This window comes from Strongylocentrotus purpuratus, unplaced genomic scaffold (assembly GCF_000002235.5).
Source record: "Strongylocentrotus purpuratus isolate Spur 01 unplaced genomic scaffold, Spur_5.0 spur5_scaffold_7, whole genome shotgun sequence".
Taxonomy (NCBI): domain Eukaryota; kingdom Metazoa; phylum Echinodermata; class Echinoidea; order Camarodonta; family Strongylocentrotidae; genus Strongylocentrotus; species Strongylocentrotus purpuratus.
Genome location: NW_022145613.1, coordinates 18,737,735 through 18,747,532, shown reverse-complemented (window position 1 = coordinate 18,747,532; position 9,798 = coordinate 18,737,735).

Below are 9,798 nucleotides of genomic sequence, written 5' to 3'. Positions count from 1 at the left end.
CGCAACCCTCTTTGCCTGTGCATATATAGTTGCCAAGCATTCCTAATTTGGAAGAATGATTCCTACTTTTTTTTGCCTTCAAGCTATTGTTTTGAACCCTAGATTCCTCTCTTTTTTCTGAAACATTTTATGTGAAAAAGCATATAAAATAGACTGTATTCCTAATTTTGCCTTAAAGGTACTATGTCCCTTTTGCAGCCAACCTCAAATTCTGTAGAACTTTGCAGGAATTATGAATATGTCATGTATGTCCTATCTGTGAAATTTAAACGTTCGCAGTGTCCTCATATTCAAATTATGCAAGGAAACCCGTTTAATTGCTAGACTTCACTGTCAGACACTATTGAGTGACTGACTGGCTTTTTTCTTCTTTGGAAATAACATACATGAAAAGAGTTGTAAAGGGTACATGAGCATTTGTCTACACCAATAACCCACTTCTTGTGATGGCCAAGATTAAACTGATTGAATCTTTGCGCAGCATAAATCGTATGACCATTCGGTACAATTTTCTGAAAATCAAGACTATTACTTTTGGGCTCTATAGCCCTAAAGTCGATTTGACAACTAACAGTCATTTTTTCCCCACTTTTTTTCAAGCCCCACCTTTTTTAGGGAAGTTCTAAATAAGTATTATCTTTCAGATGCAGTTGGAATTTCATTTTTTCAATTTTTTTGGCCTGCAAATGGGACATAGTACCTTTAAGAGATTCTTAAGTTTTGCTGTGAAATGTTGGTAGGTATGCATAGTAGTTCAGGCCTCCATGACTGGCATGTGCTCTATTTGCATTTCTAGCTGCATACTTGGTCATTATTCCTATTCCTTCTAAACTCAACTGAGGTTAGAAATAAAAATGAAGCGATTATTCTATAGTGCCAAGCCTGACCTATAGTAATTGCTATTTCATTAAACACACACACACAAACACACAAACATATATATTTATATATATATATATATATACACGCATATATTTGTATATTTTATATATATGAAGATATATATACTTAATGTGGAATGTCAAACTTTGCCCGTTTACTCATTACCTGAATTTATACCTCCTTATTATTCCTCATGCAACGACATTTGAAAAGTGACGATGCAACCACTTTAGGTTCCTGTTGTTTTTCACATTTTCTTTTACTTCTTCATATAGGAAAGGGGAATTCGGGCAAAGACAAGGGCAGACAGACGACTCACTCTCAACGCCAACCAACAATAGAGATAGAGGATTCCCTTCAAACTCTGCAAGTTTCCCCGGTGGATCAACCAGTCCCCCCAGACCCAACACAAACGACTCCTCTACACCAATTTCTGTGATAGCATCTGCATTACCCGACAATACACCCGAAGATTCCCAACCAACAGAGATTCTACGTGTCCCACCTTTCTCACGCCCTTCTGATACGTCAAATAGACCGTTCAGTTTTCTTCATCGGAATAATCCCAGGAGCGATAACCATTACGTTTCTTCAACCAGTGTCACAAATCCATGTTACTACGCATCTAGCTTTGATAACCCTAGGTCAGGTGATACTGTCAGGCTCCAAGAAGCATATCAAGAACCGTCTTCTATGGACATTACTAATCACGCATACGAAGGCACTACTGATGGTGAAGGACAGTCCAATGTGACCCTTAAAGATGTCAATCTATATCACTATGCATCCAGCTCTGAATATCCGATGGTAGCTAGCTCTGTTGCGACAAACCCTGAAGAAGCTTATCAAGAGCCTTCAACTATGGACATGGCTGATCATGCCTACGAAGGTACATATGGTGATCAGGAACAGCCAAGGACAACGATTGAAGACAGATTTTGTAGAGGATTCTCCATGACAAGTCGTCCTTTGCCTCACAGACCATCCTCCGCTAATTGCAAAGAAGGTCCAACTCTACCCCCTAGAAAATCATCTCGAGGTTCTAAAAATGCAATTCACGCAATCGCTTCTTTGAGACAGAGAAAATGTGCCATGCACAATGAAAACAACAACATTCTTCTCGGAGCATGTTCATCGGATTCAAACGTAATACATGATTTACCCAAGAAGCACGCTACTTCAAACAACCGGAAGGGGCATATTGAAACCCCTTTATATCATACTCTCGAGGATAATGAACAACCCAAAAGACGTCTTCAGCATGATAACCAAGAATCACCTCCCTTGAGAAGACCTCAAGGTGGTAGACTGGACCCGGTTTATCATTGCCTTGAGAACGATAATCAGGAACCACACTCTGGAGACAACCACCTTGCATATGGTGTACCAGTTAGCACAAATGCACAGGACAGCACAGACTCGACTGACTCAGTTAGGATGATTAACAATATCCTTTATGTTCCTATGCCAACTTGCTCAAAGACACATTAAACAATTATAATTATGCTTCAAGATCATAGCTTTGCACAGAAATGTACCTCGGTCATTTAGCAAAACCGACCCACACCCGACTCCAGATCCACTAATTTCTGTCCATTAGAGTGCTGTACCATTTTGTTCAGTCTGTAGTCGGTCTCGTGTCTGTCGCGTTGGTGTGACTGAGGTATTAATTGGTTGTCAGCCCCGATTTGATGCCCGCGTTCTCTGTATCGCATGATGCATACTGTATAAAAAGTTGATGGTAATTACAGTTGCTGTTGTGTTAAATACTAGGCTACTTTATTCTTAAACGGCAAATAAAGTATAATGAAAATAAAAGGCAAAGGGATTCGATCAGTATAATATACTACCAGACAGATGGAAATCGTTTTTCTGTAATATTAATCTTCCAAATATCTTGCCAAAATACCAAGTCTTGTTTGAGATTAAAGAAAAACGAGTATGAAATCCAACTACAGTATACAGTCACCATATAAAGTGACATGTACGCCTAATATATGTCATCATCATTTAATTTTAATTTGTATTTGATGATTACTTAACTTTAAGCTACTGGTGCAACTATGAATAAATTCATTTCTGACAAGGTGCTTCCAATGACGTTAAGCTAGGATTTGTTTGCATTATTGATTCGGTGCTATGCCTACTTTTCGAAAATGTGCCTTAGAAGAGAAAATGAAAAATGATTAATACCAGTACTGACATTTCATTCAGGTGTCATAAACAATCATTATGTAATGAATGTATCCCTTCGCTGAAGACAGTAATTTGATGAATGGAATGTAAATTGTGTAGAATGATAAATGACTAATAATATTGTCAATTAATCAACCTTGGCGGTACAGTATTTATAAGAATTCAGCCTTCCATGAATTTGTTGAAATTTTGGAGTCGTTACGGAATAAACTTATATTCCTTTTGGTGCTGTATCTATTATCACTTTTACTAAAATAGATGGCATTTTAAAGTATTCTTATCTTAACAAACTGACGTGCAATACCATTATCTATATCTGTTTTTATCCATTGACAATTCCCCGTTAAGAAACTGAGGAAAACTCACTGGGCATTGTGTCTAATTTTTTATAACTATCTACCTTTCTGTCCATTCAAATGTACATGTAAAAATTTAAGACGCAATCGCCATTTCAATGTTATCTTTCTGTATGTCTATCTTTAGTTAGAGCATGGACCTATTACGGATGGACATTCAACGTGATTCTTTCTCTGATCCAATGATAGTCGCCGCCTTCTGATTATGTGCATCTTAATGAGAACATTCAGCTGTTTTAACAATAACGACTGCGTAAGAATTTTGGTCATTGACAAAGGAGCAGTTTCCCTCTCTTGGGTTTTGTTTGGATGGTGTGCTCTGTAAGAGTGTGTCTTAAATAAAAGCATCCCCAATGGGGAGCAGCAAAGTTGAAAAGCAGACGATTTTGGTGATATGAAATGTATTATTACCGATTCGCAAACTTTCGCACACACCTATGACCTTATAAAACAATTACAAGGCCATGATCTGTATCAGCCCTGTGCGTTGTAACTCTGGAATATTATGAGGAAATAGGGGGGAACGGGATTTTAAATCACAACCAAAATATCCAAAAATAACCTCTATCTGGTAATATCAACATGTTTTTCAAAATAAAATACATGTACAGTACACGGAACAACAATTTCCGATTATAAGCCAGAACTGCGCATCTGTTTTCCATGATTTAGGCGAGTTATTATCTTCTGCGCATGTAGATTAACATGTTTAAAATCACTGAAACATGTAAGGAATGTTATTGAGACGACATTGACGGAGACAATCACAATGAATTCATTAAGAAAACGATGAATGTCCATTCGTAATAGGTCCATGGTTAGAGGTAATGCTGTGTTTGAGAGGGTATATCATTTGGTTAGAAATAGGTTCATAGTATAATTTTAGCTGGCAAATGTTATCGATACGGCATTTTAAGTGTGTATATATTATTAGCAGTAGGGGTAGTACTTTGTTTTCATTTTTGATGAGGCTACCCTGGGTAAACAAGACATATTTTTTTTTTTTTTTTTTTTTTCTTAAACGCTTCTTGCTCTTAAAAATATGAGTATTTCTAGAAAATACAACAAAGAAAGCTTCAAACATTTTGTTTGTGTCTATTTTCTCTTTATTTCCCAATTTGAAACATCTTAAAACCATAATAAAGAATTGTATTTTAAGTGTTTACACTCATATGACACAGACAAAAAAGGCATAAATTACCATACATAATTATCTATACACATAATTTGATAAATGTTCACTTGGCGAATATTTTGCAGAACATAGACATGCTTCCATGATTTACTCTGACAACCAAACTAGCATTGTGTAAACTAGTGATTTTCTCATGAAAAACAAACTGACTGACTGACTAACGAAAAAAAAGTACATGTATTTGTAGAATCTGATTGTAGCTTTGGGTCAAATCGTACTAATCAAATTGGTATGCAGCACTCGCAACACCATCGTACCCCAACAGTACATATGTATTTTGAATTCTTACACTTAAAGACCGTCAATACTACTGGGCCAAAAGGGATTAGACCACACATCGAGGTCACTGACGGGTGGCTATCTCATTAACTCAGCTCTCAACTAACATAAGAAAAAGAGGATCATGGGGGACCAACAGGCACCGATTGGGGAAGTTTTCTATATAGAGGGAGCAAGTAGCTACAAGTAGGACAGTGGGGCTTTAAGTGAATGACGTTTAACTACAATATAAATAAATAATTAATAACTTGATAACATTTCACTTTGTTCATTCCATGCTAAAGATTTTTTCATCAGGTCCACAAGAAACTTCAAACTGTTTTCTCTCATAAAACAATGCACATGAGCTTACAAGTTGCAATACATGTATTTTAGGCTTTACCACTTAACTAAAAATGTCAGTCAAATTCATATTTTGGGAAAATCACATATCGGAATATTTAAATTGCAATTTAGAATTCTAGAATTCTGTATACCTTTAATATGTATCACCTGTATCAGAAATATTTGAAATCATTATACAAGTTTATATACTCAACTTCTCAAAGATGTATGCTATCAAATGTTGTTCATGAGAAAAGTGTAGGCGCGCAAGACATAAAGCCGATCTCGAAAGTAACTTTAAAAGGAGGAAGACGAAAAGAGCATACCGGTAGTTTGTGATTCAATGTCGTTTTATCTTTCCACCTTTTGTTCATAACAACAAAAATAAGGATGGACTCATTGTTTACTTATCATGAACAGTGTTTACAGGTTCGTTCAGATATAACTTGGTAAACCAATGTTTGAAGAAAAAAAATACATATTCAATGAGCTCTGTGTGATATAAGATACAAAAATGTGAGGCGTATCAAACTTTACGTCATAACTGTTTAAAAACGCTGCAGATTGGTCACATAATATATGAACATGGCTTAAGCATGCAATTCCAACTTTTCATGTACAGTAAACAGCCCTCCATTGGATTTTCACATTCACAATTGTGATAAAAACATGTTCAATCAGCAATCAATTAGTTAGTGATCATATACACTGTAATTCATTCTCTGTCAATATAATGACAGGGCATTCGAAATGTATCTTATTGACAATGTGTATATACTCAATGCCATGCTATCACACCACATGTGTAACCACCTTTATATCACAATGTACATGTACCTTATGGCCTCCCTACAAATCAAGAAGATTTTGAAAGAAGTAGAAATACAATTGGATATGAAATGTAAATGTAGATAATTCGTAATCAGTGGACAATTATGCATTATTTGGATTGTTTAGTATCATTACTCATAAGGCTATGTAGAGATTCATGCATGCATAATTTACCATTTCAATTCTCATACGATTGCGACTGTTCTCCCAAATCTGATTGTGTACAGTGGTCTTCTTATGATAAAATTAAATGTGTTATGCTATGACATTCAATATTGTAGATGATTTGTACACTATTTCTTTCTGTAGCACTTTGCTTCATATAAATGTCCTCCTGATTGCATGTGTTGCTATTAAATATAGAATTGAAACTCATGACTATCCCTTCATTTTGTAATGCATACTTGCCAGTCATCTTCTTTTCTATCATACCTCACACAACGTCACCTTATAACAATTGAACTACATTTGTTTGATGTATATGATGCCCTAATGGTGCCTTCACACTTTCACAGAAATGACGACAAAATCAGTGCGAAAACACCAGATATGCAGGATTACCACCCATGAAGCACTTCCAATGGTGACCCAGGGATTTGCTTCTGCGACGATTGCTCCAGGATTTATGTCATCAAAGATTGAGGGTTGGGGTTGCAAGTGTGTTTTAGGTTGGGTCCATGCTTAGGGTTAGGGTTAGGAACAGTGTTGGGTCCAGGGTTGAAGTTAAGAATTTGGTAGGCAGGAGCAAGCAAGGTATAACCCTACAGGGTTCAGACCCTTGTAGAAATAGGCCATACCTGCCATGTGAGGCCACATAATTCACAGGTAACGTCCAGGTTCAGGTAACGCCATGAAGTGCTTTGTAGTTAAGTGTCACACATTATTTGGCCATGACGTACATGTAGGTGACATACAGTGGATAGGCTGACTCTATGCCCTGACATTCTACTTTGCACACATTTGCAGAACATACCAGAAATGCATTATGTGACAGAATAGCCACATCTCATCCTCTATCAAATAAATGGCATCATGCGAGTCTTACAGCTACGACAATAGGCTTTACATGAGAGTGTGACTGCAACATAGCATTAAATTCAGAAGAGTGGCACAATAAAAATCATTTCACTTTATCCAGTAATACATACAGCAAAGAGTGTAGTCTGAGTCTAACCTGTGTGAGGAGTCCATACTGATTATTTTGATGGAGATATTCAATTTTAATGTACACAGTTCTGTGACAGACAATTCAACAGAGAAAATGGGGTATCTTAGGTGCTGAAATTGGGGTTTTACGAAATTTCTGCTCTACAATACTGTTTGTATGCACCTGAATAATACAGACTGAATGAACTACAGTGTTCTTCTAGAAGAAATATTGGTTCTTCTTCAATTTCGAATTTTGGCTAAATGAATAGAACCTATTCGTATCAATGAATTGTGTGCTCACAATTGCTTATCCACAATGAAGAATTTATCAATGAAATGTCTGAAAAACGAAATACAATATATATTATGGCATCATAAATTACAGTCTAAAGTTACATGAAACATGTACACATGTATAATCTTTGTATAAAAAATGAAATTTATGGTAACTCTTACACCTTTCCAATAGCACTGCATTTTAATTTTGAATATTTACTTCAATGTAAATAATACTTGCATTTAAGCAGAGCAGATCTGTAAATGTAATTGTCATATTAGAACCTAGCTTGCCCCCAAAGGCTTTTCCACACAAACATTACTTATATCCATGTTCAAAATTGTTCTCCCAAACAACTGATTAAATCATAATGCATACTGAAGTATCATGAATTCTAAATTTGACAAACCTAGGTATTGCCAACTTTTCAACAATTTGTATTGCATCAAGAATGATCTTGAGACTTTTAGCTTCATTCAATTCCACCTAATTATAGCGTATACTATGTTTTTCTCTTGAAAATGACTATTTTGATGGGGGAGGGGAGGGGAGGGGGGAATGAAATATGTTTGAGTAAAATTGTTATCTCCCAACCAGAATAATGGTTATTTATCAAAATGTAATATAAATTATTATTAAAACTTGTTACTACCGGGTATTCAATAAATACAGGCTTCCACAACTTCTAGACATAAGTCAAAAACTAAAAATTCTAAACCCTGTTACGAAAGCAATAATAACCAAATATATGATTGTAAACTACACATGAAAAAGAATATTTTACACGATTTGCAATTAATCACTAAATAAATTTTAAATAAGAGAATACATGGAAATTTTTACAGAACTAAAATTAAAAAACACAAACAACACTATTGATAATTGTGGCAAGAACTTTTTTTGTCTTAATTTTTATTTCACACACATGTAACATGATGCTGTCCTTTTAGTTATTTTTGTCAAAACAATGTCATTCGGGTTTTAAAAAAACAGCCTGTAAACATGTTACAATTAAAATTAAAATTTAATTACACTTAAAAGTCATTTGAAATTTTACATTATACTCATGATGAATTCTGCTTTAAAATTTCTAGCAAACTTTAATCAATTTTCTATCTACCTTCAAAGTAATGAAAAAAAGTAGTTAAAGGGCATCTTGCACATCTATGCTATGCAACAGTTGTACAAACAACCGTATGAGTACTGCATTAACAAAATCGAATTTCAGAGCAATTCCAGCATGATACTAATATTAAGCATGAATACAACTTTAAAAGATATGGAAATATATTCTTACCTCTTTAAATAATAACGATTATGTCCACTCAGTTCCTCTTCTTGTGACAATTCATCTTATTCACCTCAAAACAGTGATTGAAATTTTACATCCTTATTTAATGTCATATTCCTTAAAAATTTTGCAATGGAATTGCATGATCAGAGAAACTGGCTGAAAAATCAACATTCCATATTGTGATAATAATAATACCGGTAATGACTGTTATTATAAAGCACTTTACGAGTTACAGCGTAACAATCCAAAGCGCTTGCCTCGGTCCTTGGTTTCTGTTACGATCCTGCCATTTACAGTTACAGTGCACACACTCCACTCCCTGGGGAGCATTCCAGTCGGTCATCCTTTTGACAAGCAAGTTCATGCTAATTCAATCACACCAATGTTTGTATCCTAACGGGTACCTATTAAACACATGGGTGGAGAGGAGTAGCATAGATAAAATGCCTTACTCAAGGACACTGGTGCTATGCTGGGGATCAACCTTGTGACCTTTGTATTCCAAGTCAAGTGATTAAACCTCTACTATATCTTCGTGAATCATATATTCATCATCTGTGTCTTTTAAGACTGTTTTAACCCTCAAAATGATCAAGATCAAAAGGAAATTATTTTTCTTTTGTACTGCATCTGACAAAGGAATATTCAAGACAACATGTGAGGTTTCAAAAAATTAAAGACATTTCAAGGCAATCTTTGGGGAGAATAACGTGATCATAATAAATGATCAGAGTCATTCTGGGAGAGTCAAGGATAGACAAAACAATTGCTGGCATAGGCCAGAAATAGCGCGCGCCTTTTACAGCTGTTTAAGCGGTGCCTTTGTGAGACAGCGACATGTGAAATTTACCTCTGTAAAGAAACCGAAAATGCGCACAGCCAGTGAATCTACAACGGTGGAGTTATGCGCGCAGTAAGCGTGGGAACGCCGTGTGCAAGATTTTCTCACTTTCGACTTTATCTCCGCTCGGAGAAGTCCTTTTTCCCCGGCCCACCCACCCCTCTTTAGTTTAAG